Genomic DNA, 14,052 nt, shown 5'->3' on the forward strand with positions numbered 1-14,052 from the left:
CAATTGTCTTCATTATCTTGACTGGTCCATTCTCCAGCCACATCTTCATGTCATGTACCCTACTCAAAAAAAAATTATCCATTCAACCTTAAAAACTTTGTGAAAAGCTAGGGTACAGGTAAGCCCTTTCTCGGTAACAACTATGTTCTCTACTTTCAAGACTTCATTCTTGTACACCTTTTCATAAATATTTCTTATCTCAAAATCACCAATTTTTCCAATCTTATGCATATAATATGGTCACACATCATGCACAATGATGACTTAAGGAGGAATGGATGATAACTTGCTAGATACATCTCCAGTCATTGCAACCTCCAGATATGCCATAAATTTTGGTGGAGGGCATGTATCATTCCACAAAATTTGTGTATTGTTATCCTTCAATACTTCCTTTCCACTTCTAGATGCTTATGATTCCATAATGAACTAGGGTTTTGAAATAATACAACAATTTCATGAAATAACTAAGCCCAGTTCACAAACTTTACTTACTTATGCTTATTGTTGTTGACAACACATTAAATCACACAATTTTTTGCACAAATTGCTCTATAAATTGCCTTTCAATTTCTCTTAGGTTCTTTGATCACTAGGTGAGTGAAAATGATCTATGAAATTCACTATATAGTTTCAAACGGTCAAATTAGGTTGTCCATAAATGCCCTATACATTGGTAGGTGTAATACAGCTAGCTCAGCCTTAACCTGAGAACTAGACCAATATTATGTCTTCCTTTCATTACTCGGCCAAGACCAGTACTTGATCATCATATCATTTTCACACATGACTCAGTCAACATATCATCTTGGTCTGTATGGGAGCCCAGTTCACATAGTGAGACTCGGGTCATTATAGACACTAATACTAATACTCAGCATCAATTATGTATATGAACTCTTTGCTCAGTTCTTGCCTCAAAACTATCCTAATGCATCTCAATTTATGTAGATATGGACTTTTAACACATCTTGTGTTAGGAACTGGTGTATATTGTAGCATTCAAATGTATAGTTCCATACATAACTTCTTTTCTTAGTTAGAATTATTGTGATCACTCGATCCATTGGATGGGGTGATCTCATCTTTACTAGTTCCATTTTTGCCTACTTCTTCCTTCTCTCTCTAGGTTTGGTTCATCTAGTTCTTTGTCATATCAATAGTCTTTTCGTCTTTTCTTTTTTGATTGCTAGGTGTTGGTGCTCTAGTTTTGTAGTTTATGCTTACATGTCCAATCTTATGAAAACTATAACAAACCATACTTCCATTCATCCAACTCTTATATTTGCCTCTAAAGTGTGTCTTAATACAATTTTCTGCAATATGACCATATTCACCACATTAATGACAACTATACCTTGTGTTGTAATCCCAATTGTGGAAGTTACCTTGTTTCAATGTATTTCCTTGATTCTTGGTTGTCAAACTAAGTTTTTCCTTGGATATGCATTCTTGAGCTCTATGTCAAAATTTCTAATAGTTGTAGCAATACCCTCCAAATATAGGTGCAACAAGTGTATTACTAGCCTTTGACCTACATTCATGTGCTTGGTGTCTTTCTTCTTGCAATTAAAATAGTATCCATTGAATTTTGGTTTAGGATTTTTCTTACTATTCTTGCTTCTATAGATATTTGATGTATGCCATGGTTTTCCATAGTGATGATATATAGGTTTTCTGTGATTTGGCTTTGCATTCCTCTATTCTCCACTCTTTAATGATTCTCCTTCTTTAGTAGGTGAAAGGTACTTGTTATATCCTAGTTTAGAGGTGTCACTAGGTATTCTCGATGTTCTCATTAGTTCCTCAAAGTATTTCACAGCCTTATTAGGTTTTTTCATCCTCTCAATGAGTTCCTTTTTAGATCTTAACTCATTCCTCGGACTTGATTTTTTCATGTCCTTTCTATTCAATTCTTAATTTGCAATTAGTAATTGATTCACCATATCCAACTGATTGTTTTTGAGCTTCTGCACATCAAATGTCCTTTCATCAAGTCTAGTAGTCATTTGTCTCTTGTCATCTTTTTCCATTGTTTTGTCTTCCTCAACTTTCTTTTTCAATCTAGTCACTTCACATAGTCTTACTAATTGGATCTCATTCTCTCTTTTCAATTCTTTAACCTCTTCACTCAGTATGTTGTTTCTATCCAATATGTTTTCTATTGTTGCATCACTTTCACTAGAATTACCATTGTCCAATAGTCCTTCAAGGTCTTCTTCTTGATATGAGCATCATTATGTTGGATCTCCAATTCCTTTCTTCTCTTTAACGAATTCTTAAACTCATATTTTCCTACTTCAAGTTGTTTTAGTATGATTTGTATGTCAAACTTCTAGTTCTCAATTATCTTTCCCAACTTATAACCCTGCATCTCCAATATTTCAACTCTCAAGCTATTAGCCTTCTTCTAAGAGAACAAATCTCTGATACTAATTGTTAGAAGTCTATTAGGAAAGTAAGATACTGAGAGGGCGGGTGAATTAGGGTCTATAAAACTTATATCTTCTTGAAACAAATTAAATGCATTCACCTTTAACCCATCTCTTATCAGCATCATGAATCATATAACCATAAAATGAAATATTTCTAACTATCCATCACATAAATAAACATGAAAGTAAATGCAAACACATAATACAAAATATTTGGTTACCCAGAAACCCTCCAAGGTATAACTGGGGTGAGGATGACACCTGCAAATCTTCACTACTGCATCAATAAAGTATATCTATTAAGTCTAAAATATTTGATCACTTATGATGATCTACCCTGTAAGGGGTCTACCCTGCTAAAAGCTTACAAGATGTATTCATTCTACCTTGATTAAAGGGCTTAAACTTACAACTAAGTAAGCATTTTATTAGGAGATTTCCATAAGCCTGTTAGGACCACTATGTTAAGATATTTACCCTAATTCACTTGCTAGAATGTATCAGTACCTAATCCTTTGAGTAGCACTCTGATGCTAGATTATGGATCTCCTCTTTCCAATTTTGGTCTAATCTCCTATCTGATAAACTCTAGTTTTTCCTTCACTGCTAGATTGCTCTACCTAGTCTTTGCTTATAACCATCAAACATAACCTCTTTTGCACATACACTTATCTATTTTCTCTCTCCTAATCATCTCTCATAATTTAGGGTCTGGATTATCCTTAAATAACCAACTAGAGAAGGCTTTAGATCATAATCAACAATCCATATTTCTCCTTTTGTCACATAGTGCTTCTATTTTTCTTATTGGTTACACTGCCTTCATTGAGATTGGTAATCTTTGACAAAATACATAAATCCATTCGTTAGTTGTCTTCACAATCTTTAAATTGTGTATAGAAGTCAACCAAAATAGTTTACATAAGTGTTTTTTCCATTCCAAACACATATACCAAAACTAGTTTACTCAACACTTGAATACCCTGATTCTCGGTCATGACTAAGACTCATGTTATCACTCAACTTCTAAATGCTCGACACTAATTGTGTAACTTGGCATGAATTAACTTCATTTAGCTCAACATATGTTGACTTGTGACTTACTCGGCATAAACTATCACTTGTTACATACTGGAGTGCTCAGCAACCTAAGACTCACTTGGTGCAAATTGAAATGTGAACAAGTCCAAATACATTATTCGGCCTTCATTGGGTGACTCGATCGTAGTGATGACTAACCAACTCTGCCTAGGAAATGACTAAGTGTTTGACACTAACAGGCAACATGACTTGGAGATCAATAGGAAGGATCATTTTAAAAAGAAACAATCCCAAAATTATAGGAACAAGTCGCAAAATTGTAGTAACTAGCTCAAATTTATAGGAAGCTAAAATAATATAATGTTACTAATATAAATATTCCTTGTTAGAGGATGGACCCTGTTAAGAGTCTGTTACAACATTTAGTATGATGAGTCCTTGTTAGGAGACTTTGAATCCCTATTAGGAGATTCCAACCTAGTTAGGAGTTATGGTATAATGTATGCAAGAAGAGCCCACTGCCCAAACATGCAATTTCAACTACAAGAAGAGCTCACTACCCAAACAAGTAATTTACTATTTTCTTTTTCTTTCCTATGTCATTTCCTCTATCCCGTCAACTAGACCAATCACCATCAGACCTTGTAGACTAGGTCACGAACCTTGGATCCAAATACTAAATGTCAAATCACTCAGCAAAACCTCGGTAATGAAGTTTCCTTCACTTCTACACTACTCTACTCAACTTAGCATTTTGCACTCTCTATTGTTTATCAAACATTCACACTTTGCATTCTCATCATCTCATGATAAAGGAAAATGTCCTTCCTTTATACTAAGTCCATAAAATAATTCCCTAAGTTGACTATTAGACCTTCTCAATTAGTTATTATAGGACCACATTAAGAACATGTTACACTTAGAAATAACCTTAATCTTCTGACTTAAAACTTGAATAACTTCCCATACACACAATATTATGATGAGCAAGCTTAGCCATGTTATTCTCAACATGTCCTCAACCTCGATCCTTAAGATATCAACTCTGCTAAGAGATATAACAAGTTTACTAGAACATGCCTCTGTAAACTCTATCTCAGAACAAACATCACCAAAACTCACAAAACTTCTTCTAGACTTATCCTTTCTTCTTTTGATGTTAACTACATATACCAGATACTCAAAAGTATCTCTTATAACCTTGGGTGGTTATCACTCTCAACTAGTCATCTGAACCAACTTGACCTTTCTATTGTTTTTCTAACAGATACCACAGAAAATTGCTATGTAGACATAAAACATGCTATGTTGACATCAATGGCAAACTCATTCATGAATGTAACATATCATCATAGCAGTACTCCCCCATAGAAAAATCATCATCATTCATGCTTCCAACCAATCTTCCAACAATCTCCCCAATTTTCTAACAATCTCCCCCTTTGGCATTGATGACAACATAGATGAAAAACATCTAGTTCCAAGAATACCAACAAAAGACTTTCAAATCCTCTTTATCAATCATTCGCCCCCATTGATATACCTCAATGTGCTCAATACCAAATTTTTATTCCGCATACTGTGTTCACGCTGAACTTCTCCCTCAACATATTGTATTTCATACCAAACTTGTCCCCTCTAGCATAGCATTTTTCAGGCCAAACTTCTCCCCCATTGACATTAATGTCAAAGGTAACCAAATTTACTAAATCAAACTATGCAACAAGTGATACTTACTAGCTCGAGTGTCAAAAAAAAACAACATCAACAAGAGTCCTAGATGACTTTGTCCATCTCAGATACTCCCCCATTCAAGAAGCATTAGCATTTGGTCTAGACAACAATGGTGCTCTATTACACCGGACTGGTGTACTCTTGCATCTTCTTACTCTAATGTAGGAAGGGACATATCCCCAAGCATACCTCGAAAATACTCAAAAATCTCTTTGGGAAGAGGCTTAGTGAATATATCTACAATCTTCTCTTTAGTGCTCACATACTCCAATCTTATTTCTTTTTCGGTGACTTTTTCTATCAACATATGATACTTAATGGAAATGTGCTTAGTCCTCAAATGCAATACTAGATTCTTAGAAATATCTATCGTGCTTGTGTTGTCACAATGTATAACAATAGGTTCATTGATTTCTTTCCTTGTATCCTTAAGCAACTGCTTCATCCACATTATTTGATTGCAATTATTTGTTGTTGCAACATACTCTGCTTCTATTGTACTTTGAGATATATAGTCATGCTTCTTGCTTAACCAAGAGACCAATCTTTCTCCAAGAAAGAAAGCTCCTCCTTTGGTGTTCTTTCTGTCATCCATACTACGTACCCAATCTGCATCAGTATAAGCACTTAGAGTAAAATCATTAGATTTGTTATACCATAATCCAAATTTTGAAGTTGCTTTTAGATATCTAAATATCATTTTCACTATTACATAATGTGCTTCTCTAGGATCAGCCTAGAATCTTGCAATAATTCTAACTGCATTTGCTATATTCGGCCTTATGTGAGTTAGATATTGTAATCCTCCTATCATAGATTTGTACCTCTTCTGCTCAATAGTAGGTGTTTCATCATTTGTAGATAACTTGTGTCTAGTTACCATAGGTGTTCCAAAGGGTTTGCATGTTTCCAAACTAGACCTTTTCAGTAAATCCTTTAAGTACTTAGTCTGAGAAATAAAGATTCTCTTTATTCTATATAATCTGTAATCCTAGGAAATATTTCATTTCTCCTATTAGACTCATTTCAAATTCTTTCTTGATCTCTTCTGCAAACTTCTTACTTTCTTCATCATTTCCTCCAAATATAATGTCATCAACAAATATTACTAAAATAGTCAAACCATCATCAGTTTCCTTCCAATACAGATTACTATCTACCATAACTTTTCTATATCCAAGCATTTTCAAATGCTTGTCCAACCTCGCATACCAGGTTCTAGGTGTTTACTTTAATCCATACAATGCTTTCCTCAATCTACATACTATGTCCTTGTCATCTATCAAACAACATCCTTCGGGCTACTCAATGCATACCTCTTCTTCAAGTTCTCCATTCAAAAATGTTGACTTGACATCCATCTGATATACTTTGAATTTCTTCTATGCTGCATAGGCTAAGAATAATCTTACTACTTCTATTCTAGCCATTGGAGCATAAGTATCTTCATAATCTATTCCTTCTTATTGTGAGTAACCTTTACATACCAATCTTTCTTTATATCTTACAACTTCTCCTTGCTCATTCATCTTGTTCCTGAATACCCATTTAGTTCCTATCATATTCTTGTTTTTTGGTCTAGGGACCAACTCCCATGTCTCATTTTTTTCTATCTGATCCAAGTCCTCTTTCATAGCTTATTTCTAGTAATCATCTTTGCATGCTTCATCTGCATTCTTAGGCTCAACTTGAGATATCAAGCATAGTTCTTCATGTACTCTGCTTCTTGTCACCACACCTTTGTCTTTGCTTCTAATGATCTATTTTAATGGGTGATTCTTTATCATGTTCTTTCCTAAAGTAGGAGTTGTTATCTCAACTCTTGGCTCTACTGAAGGTTCTGAGCTTTGTTCTTGCCTTGGCTCTCCTTCATTCTGCAAATCATTGTTAGTTTCAAGAAATAGCTCATCATTCCTTGGTTTAGTAACAATATCATCATCTGAATTTTAATCAATTATTTTCTCTTATATTCTAAACTTCTCATCAATTCTCACATTTGCACTTTCCATAAAAGTCTTAGTTCTCTTATTAGAACATCTATCAGCCTTTCTTTTTAATGAATAACCAAGAAACATACCTTCATCACTTCTAGCATCAAACTTAACAATGTCATCATCTCTCTTTATGTAACACTTCCAAATATTTTGAAATACTTAACTGTAGGTGAATGACCAAACCATAGCTCATAAGGTTCCTTGTTTGTGTCTTTCCTGACTTTTACTTTGTTCATAGCATAAACTATTGTATTCATAGCTTCTCTTTGAAATGTCTTGGATACATCATTCTCTACTAGCATAGCTCTTGTAGCTTCTCTAACAGACTTGTTCCTTCTCTCTGCAACACCATTCTATTTAGGGGTTCTTAGAGCCGATAACTATCTTTTAATTCTATTTTCTTCACAAAACATGTTAAACTCATTTGAAGTGAATTCTCCTCCTCAATCTAATCTCAAACATTTAATCTTCATACCGGATTCATTCTCAACTCTATTTTTGAATATCGTAAACTTGTCAAATGCCTCAGATTTCTCTTTAAGAAATGCAACTCACATCATTCTATAAAAATCATCAACTAGAATTATAAAATACCTTTCACCATAGAATCCTCTAGTCTTTGTAGGACCACTAAGATCTGTGTGTGCAATCTCTAACTTCATTGTAGTAGTACACTTCTTGCTAGAAAAAAAAAGTTCTTTTATGCTCTGCCAAAACACATTCCTTGAAAATCTTTGACAAATCTCTAATAGCAATCATTCTACTAGTCCTCACAATACTATCAAATTTTATGTGATAGAATCTCTTATGCCATAACCAACTGTCATCTACCTTTAGAACCAAACATGTCATTTCAGTAGGATTCAACTAAAATATATTACCTCTAGATTTGGTTCCTGTACCAATTACCTTTCCATCTTTATCTCTAATCATGCATGTCTTTTCTATGAACTGCAATTGATAACCTTTGTCTACTAGTTTTCCAAGACTCAAAAGATTGTGCTTTAAACCATCAACAAAGTATACATCCGCAATATTAGTTTTACCATCAAGAGTTATAGATCCAATACCTTTAACTTGGCATGTTGCATTATTTCCAACTCTGACAATTGCTCCATCCTGACTTTTGAAGTCAACAAACTTATTCATATCACTAGTCGCATGATGTGAACAACCACTATCAATTATCCAATTAGATTTCTTCTTAACCTGTGATACCAAAGCTACCTTCTCTGGACTTTCTTCTTTAATTTCCACAAATCCAATTTCATCATCACCAGCACTTAATCCTTGTTCATCAGAATCATTATCTTCATTTGTATATAAACAATGTCTATCTTTTCTAGGCTTATGATTTCCTTTATACTTTTTCTCCCTTTTAGGACACTTAGTTGCATAATTGCCATATTCATTACAAGTCCAACATTTAAAGATTTTCTTGCCTCCTTTTTCTCTTCCTACTAGAAGGGATACTCCTTCAACTTTATGTCTTCCTCAAATATATATTGCTAGCAAAATCTCCTCTAGCACTTGTGCTCCTTGATAAGTTAGGTCGAATATTCAAGGCACTGAAAGTTGTTTGTGTTCTCATCAATTCTCTGGATTGTCTAAGTTTATTCTCAACTACTTCAAGTCTTCCAAGCAATGTCTCCTTTGTGAAATCTTTGGTACAATATCAACAATTGTATCATTTGAGCTGCTGACTTGAATGGTGGTGTTAGAGCCTTCAATATCTTCCATATAACCTTATCATCTTCTTTGGTTCCTCCTTGAGCTTTAATACCTATAGTAATTTCTTATATCCTGCCTATATATGTTCTTACAGATTCATCTTCCATCATTTTAGCATCTTGAAATGTACAAATCCATCTTTGTAGCCTCAATTTCTTAGAGTGTGCATCACCTTCAAAACTATTTTCCAAAGCTTTCCAAATCAAATGTGAAGTAGCAAGTGATTTTACCTGATTGTACTCAATTTTAGGGAGTGCAATCAATAGTGCTTCTCTAACTCTCATGTCACACATGAAAAAATCTATTTCTGCCTTAGTGCAAGTTTCTAAATCCTTTTCTTCAATGATTGTCTTTGCTAATTTTGTCAAGATCTAATATCTTGGACCCATACACAATAAATCTGTCTTCATTTTTTCCTTCCAGCTCTCATAGTTTATTCCATCAAAATTTGGACTATCTTTCCAAAACATGTTCGCCATGGATCTCCCAAAGTTGTTAAACTTTTTCTTCAAGGACCTGATGCTCTAATACCAATTGTTAGAAACAATAGTCCACCAAGATAACTGGAGGGGTTCAATTAGTTATCCAACAATTAAAATATTTATCTTCTTTAAAATAACTTAACCACTTAAGTAAAAAGAAACCATCTAAAGATGCACATAGATAATTACACTAGATATGTTGACTAGGGAAACCCTTGATCAGAGGGAAAACCCTAGTGGGAATGGTGCCCACAAAATGATGTACTAATATAAATATTTCTTGTTAGAGGATGGACCTTGTTTGTAGTCAGTTACAACATTTAGTATAATGAGTTCCTATTAGGAGACTTTGAATCTCTATTAGGAGATTCCAACGTTGTTAGGAGTTGTAGTATAATGTATGCAAGAAAATTCCACTACCCAAACATGCAATTTCAACTACAAAAAGAGCTCACTACTCAAACAAGTAATTTACTATTATCTTCTTCTTTCCTCTATCGTTTTAACCAAACCAATTACTGTCAAACCTTGTAGACTAGTTCACGAACCTTGGATCCAAATACTAAAACTCAGATCACCCAGAAAAACCTCGGTAATGAAGTTTCCTTCACTTCCACACTGCTCTGCTCAACTTTGCATTCTACACTCCTTATTGTTTATCAAACATTCACACTTCAAATTCTCATCATCTCATGATAAAGGAAAATGTCCTTCCTTTATACCAAGTCCATAAAATAATTCCCTGAGTCAATTATTAGACTTTCTCAATTAATTATTATAACACATTAGGAACATATTAAACTTAGTGATAACCTTAATCTTTCATCTTGAAACTTGAATAACTTTTTTTACATGAAATATTATGACAAGCGAGCTTAGCCACATCTTTCTAAAAAGTCTTCTCCATGTCCTCAAATTTGATCCTCAAGATATCAACTCTACTAACAGGTATAACAAGTTTACCAAAACATGCCTCTGTAAACTCTATCTCAAAACAGACATCACCAAAACTTACAAAACTTCTTCTGGACTTATCCTTTCTTCTTCTAATTTTAACTACATATACCAGATACTCAAAATTATCTCCCATAACCTTAGTTGGTTATCGTTCTCAACTAGTCATTTGTACCAACTTGATCTTTCCATTGTTCTTCTGACAGATACCACAAAAAAAATGCTATGTAGACATAAAACATGTTATGTTGACATCAATGACAAACTCAGTCATGAATGTAACATATCATCATAGTAGTACTACCCCATAGGAATATCATCAGCATTCATGCCTCCAAAAAATCTTCCAACAATCTCCCCAGTCTTCCAACATATAATGTGTTGTGAATCAATATAGTGTAAATAAGCTAGGTAAAAGAAACTCTTAGTTATTATTTTCTTAAAAAGAAAGTGATGAATTTAAATTATAGGTTTAAATGATATATAATACATGTGTTTTATATATATATGAAACTTAGTAGTGTTTATAATAGGTATTATAACCAGTTGTTCAAAATAAAAGGGTAAAAATTATAGTATTAGAGTATAAATGGAAATTGTACTTAAGGTAATAGTGAACATTATTAAGATCAAAAATTCCTTATGAATTCTTCTATTAATTAGGGATACTTAATTTTTTATTCATGAACTTCATCAATTCTTTATAATAAGTAATATTTCTATTAAATGTGTATTTTGATTATTGTTGTGTTCTTATATTAATGAAGTCTCATGGTGAATGAAGTGGATTTATTGATTGAACCCTTTGTTTTTTCCTAGGGTGAATATACCAATTTGTGGTGCCAAAAAGATGACACACATATTCATTTTTCAAAATTTTCTATTGTGCACGTGCACTATGTAGATTCACATAGGACATGCACACTATAGCATGTACACGCTATGTGATATTATATTAAAAGAATACAACCCGCAGCCCATGCCATTTTCTTCCATTTATTTTGTTGGTTCCCTTCTCTACCCCCAACAATGTGCACACATTTTGTATAAGGTGAAATATTTTCTCACTCTCCTCCTCAAAATGCCTCCTAGTCATAAGAGATCAAGATCAAGTTCATCAAATATGTCTTCTAACCTTGTTTTTGCAATTTTTTATATATTATACCATTTTTTGTATTTTTTTAAAGTTTTTCTTCAAGATTATTTAGTTTTTTAAAAGTCAATTGGTTTCTTATCAGGAAATGTGATTAATTAACCACTAAATTCCCAATCTGGTCAACAAAATCCTCCACAAGATCAAAATGAAAACTCCTACGAGAAAGAGCAAGAACCTCCTCAACCTCCATCGATTGAAAGACCTCCTATTGACACCCAAGAAAATATATGAATGAAATAGAAAGAGAGAAAACTTAATTAGAAGAAATCATTACTAGGTTAAAATTTTGCGAGAAAATTAATCCTATGAGAGCACAATTGACATCCTCCCTTGAGTCCATTGTGAGCTAGGTAGCTTTTATTAGTTGTCAGTTGGATATTTGGCATGTTAAGAGAGAAGGACAAAGAAGATATTATGCAAACAAATTATCCTATGAAGATGAAAAAAAGGACATAACAAAAGGTAACATATGTGCATTGTTTAAAAAGCCAAGAGAACAAGAAATTGTTAAAACTACAACTAAAATGTTCCCCTTCCACTGGTGCATCCATGATGATATTAAAAATAAATTTTGGGATAGATGGTGGACGGTCTTTGATGCCCCTCCCTACAATAATCGCAAGGTTCCAATATATTTCTTAAAGAAATTTTATTGTGAATTTTTCCTTGGGGAGATCCTCAATTATTTTGATATGTTATATAGAGGTGGGGGTCATCATCTGAGAGGTTGGGGGCACATCATGACCCTAATGCAGTTAAGGCACATGTTATCAAGTCAAAGGGTGAGCATGTCATTATTCCTTTAGTTGTGAAGGAACATGTAGAAATCGGTACTCTAGGGACTATCAATGCTTTGACACAGACCCTCATTTATTGCACCAATCCATTAGTTGAGGAGGAGCCTTCTTTGCACTGTGGTCACATGTGCACGTCATGTGCATCCTTATGCACATTTGGCAGTCACGTTGGAGACACTATGGATGATTGGCTAGTCATTGATGACTTTCTAAGTGAGACATTTGGCATTGACACATAGGTAAATTATAATTATAATAAACTAATTTGATCACATTTTGTATGTACAATGAATGACTAATAAATTAACATGTCTTGACATTGTTTAAAATTCAAGGTAAGAGTGTTGATGGCCCTAGTACAGATTTTCCAACCCCATTTTACAATGAGTGGACAAGTATTTATCAATTTAATCATTATAATTAATACATATATTTATCAAGTAGTCATGTGAAGGATTGACAAAAAAAAATTATCCATGTGCATTAGTTCTCTACTGGACTATCAACATTCAAAAGGGACTCTGAGCCTAGGCATGATATGAGCTTTGTAGAGGTACATTTGTTTCATGTTAATTTAATTCATTTGATTACAGTATATTCTGTAAAAAAATATGTAAATTATTTTATATGATTTTCAGTTGTTGACATCAGAGACTTCTCCTCATCTTTGTCAGTCCACTGATCGTGGAGTTGTTGTCATGATGGCTAGTTTAGAGTCATTGACTAAGGTATCAAATAGTTTTCATATTTTTAGTTGTTATTTATAATAGTTAGTATTGAAATTTCAAATGGTATTTATAAGTATGATCAAGTGATTATATTTATTGAATTGTTGTAGGGCTTTGTTACTGTCAATCATCTACGAGCCTTTGGGGTGGATGTACAGAGTGACTATTTGATGGCAGTAAGAAAATAATTAATTTTGTGTGTACATATATTTTATTTCAATGTATAATAATTATTGTTTCATATATACTTTATTAGTATCAGCTCCAATTAAAGAGGATCATAAACAAGAGGATGACCTAGTGTGTGAGGAAGACCCCATCATCCTCATCATCTCCCTCCACACAATGATCGAAGACCTCTAAGGATTTATTTCCTTCCCCTTGTGGGAATGAGAAGATATAGGGATGGACACATGTATAGACATTAGTGGACATATATCTTGGATTTTATGTTAGTGGACATATTCAACATACATTTGATGTGTATATGACATTATATATTTGATGCATGACATTATTAGACTTACAACTTTGATGTATCAGTTTTTTCATGTATTACATTATTGATTATCATAATATATATCTTGTTTGAATTTTAAGTATTTCATGTATTTCATTTTAATGTAATTTACATCCAAAATAAGGGTAGAAATCATTATAATAAGCTTTGATAGCATCTTTTGACATGTGAATAAGGCTATGATATTAATTTGTATTTAGATTCTACAAGTTATGAGTATTTTGGATTATGAGTGACTTATTTGGATTTTTTGTTGGGATGAAAATAGTGAAAATTGAATTCTTATTATTGTTATACAATTAACATTGAAATTTAAATCTTGAGTTAGTTGCATTATGTAAATGTCTAATCTTGAATCTTAGTGTCATCATAAACTTGAAATAAAGTTTTTAATTTATTCATAGAATTTGATATCAATATTGCTTTCTTATCCATCTCTTCGAGAGCTTCATTCATTGAAACACATTATATATGCTCTTC

The 14,052-nt window shown here is 33.2% G+C and overlaps 1 long non-coding RNA gene across 1 annotated transcript; it reads left to right on the plus strand.

Moving 5' to 3' along the window:
• Nucleotides 1-12,955: 12,955 nt before the first annotated feature.
• On the plus strand, nt 12,956-13,651 carry LOC149561546 (uncharacterized). Its single transcript, XR_016363445.1, has 2 exons — nt 12,956-13,052; nt 13,163-13,651. It is a non-coding gene; the product is annotated as an uncharacterized LOC149561546 (long non-coding RNA).
• Nucleotides 13,652-14,052: the final 401 nt, after the last annotated feature.

This window comes from Cupressus sempervirens, chromosome 4 (assembly GCF_028749045.1).
Source record: "Cupressus sempervirens isolate cs-2001-9-10 chromosome 4, ASM2874904v1, whole genome shotgun sequence".
Taxonomy (NCBI): Eukaryota; Viridiplantae; Streptophyta; class Pinopsida; order Cupressales; family Cupressaceae; genus Cupressus; species Cupressus sempervirens.